A 2,088-nucleotide genomic window follows, 5' to 3' on the forward strand; every position below is an offset into this window, starting at 1 on the left:
TATATCTTTTATACAAATAGTTAATTTGGTATTTTTTAATAATATAGTTGGATTATTCTTTTTATTATAATTTTTTTATGGAATCTTTTCATTATAAATTTGATACTGGTAAAATAAGAAAAATGCTAGAGAATTATCGGAATTTATATTTTTGACTATCAATAGTCATCAATATTTAAAAGTATGGAATAAAATATATTGTTGGATTACTAGACTAAAATAGACTAAAAAAATTGAATTTTAAGCTAAGTGATAATCATAAATAATAAATTTTGATGGCTTCTAATATTTTTTTTAAAATAAAGTTTATTGTTAATGTAAATAAATGGACACTGTTATGTCAATGGTGAAAAAATATTCAGTTTGGTCCCTAAAATTACACTCAATCCTCAATTTAGTCCTTAAAATTTCAATTGCTTCAATTTAGTCCCTAAATTTTTTAAATTTTAATCACGTTAGTCTCTGTAGTAGTTTTCGTCACAGAGTCAATTGAAAAATTTAAAGACTAAATTAAGATAATTAAAATTTTAAAGACTAAATTAAGACTCAATTCTAACTTCAAGTACCAAACTGAATATTTTCTCATCCATGGTTCATATTTTATAAAAATTTGACATTGTTACTTGAATATATGTACAACAATGTCTAAGATGATGAATATAGAATTAAGGATTTAGATAAATGTAGAAATTTAAAATTGTATTCGTAGTAATTTTTTGAATGTGATTAATATGTAGATACTCAAAATAGTAGTCTCTATGCCAATGCTTTTGTTTTATCCGCTTATTCAGATTTTAGATAAGGAGTCATTGCTGAAATAAGAGCAGAACCACAAATTTTTAAAAGCTGTGAGTGATTGAGTGGCAACTATATTTTGTCAAAGATAACACACCAAAATGTTGAAAGGAAACAACTATGTCCCAATCGGAATCAACAGTGGGAAAAGGGGGGTGTGGCTAAATTTGTTTATATTAAAATATGTAACTAGTTTTTTTGTCAAGTGAATATATAATGTATTTTAGAGACTGCTTAAATTAAGTTAAACCTTAATTTCATCTTGAAATAGGAGCAGTTGATGAAAAGATGAAGAAACAACTATTGATTTCAATGAAAAATGTTAATTACTGACTCACTGAATATTTGAATCTTCATTAAAATTTAAAAATAAAAAGTTTTTATTTTTTTAAAAATAAAAAATTTTAATCTATTTTTTTGTCTTTTAAATATTGTTGGATTTTGTTTTATTTTTCTAGTTTAAATAAAAAAAATTAATTTTTAAATTTAAAAATTCATAAAAATAAAAAATTTTGTCTTTTGAAATCTTAAATTTTTTTTAAGAATATTTTTTTATTCACCGAATAATGCTATTTTTTCACAAATATAAAATAAATTAATTTTAAAAATGTAAACTTTTTAAATTTTTATTTATTGGATATTTTGAAATCCTTTATTTTTCTACTTTTTGGTAAAAAAATTTTTACAAATATACAAATATTGGACTATTAAATGTGGAACTGTTTGCATTAAAATTTTAGTTGCAAAGTGATTGTCAATAACTCAAAAATGTTGAAACTTTTTTTCGTTATTGATTTCTTAGCTCTTTTAAAGTGAGTCAAAAAGTCAAGAGGATTATTCACTTTGTCGAATAATAATTTTGATATAAAAAATTGCCGTATAATTCCTCATGATAATTGATATANNCATTAATAATGTCGCTTTGCTTAGATAGTTTTGTTCTTTTTTATTTTTAATTAAGAAAACAACAACTATCTTATATTCAAACATATAAACAAATTTTGGGGACTACAATTTCTTTAATTTTTGGTCTAATGATACTCGTTTTTTTCCTTCTCTTTTTTGTTTTGTTTTTGTTATTTTAAGTCGTGTAGTATATTTAAGTTTGAAATTCTTTTTGTTCTAGCAGATATAACTAATGTCAAAAATTTAAATTTCACCTTGTTGATAAACAACAAATCTTTAAATAAAATTTCGATCTCAATTGATTAATTCTTAGCCTACCAAATTAAAAAATACAGTAAAAAATTAAATTAATAATGATTAAATTTTTTATTTTCTTATTTTATCTAT

Source organism: Arachis ipaensis, chromosome B09, assembly GCF_000816755.2.
Source record: "Arachis ipaensis cultivar K30076 chromosome B09, Araip1.1, whole genome shotgun sequence".
Taxonomy (NCBI): domain Eukaryota; kingdom Viridiplantae; phylum Streptophyta; class Magnoliopsida; order Fabales; family Fabaceae; genus Arachis; species Arachis ipaensis.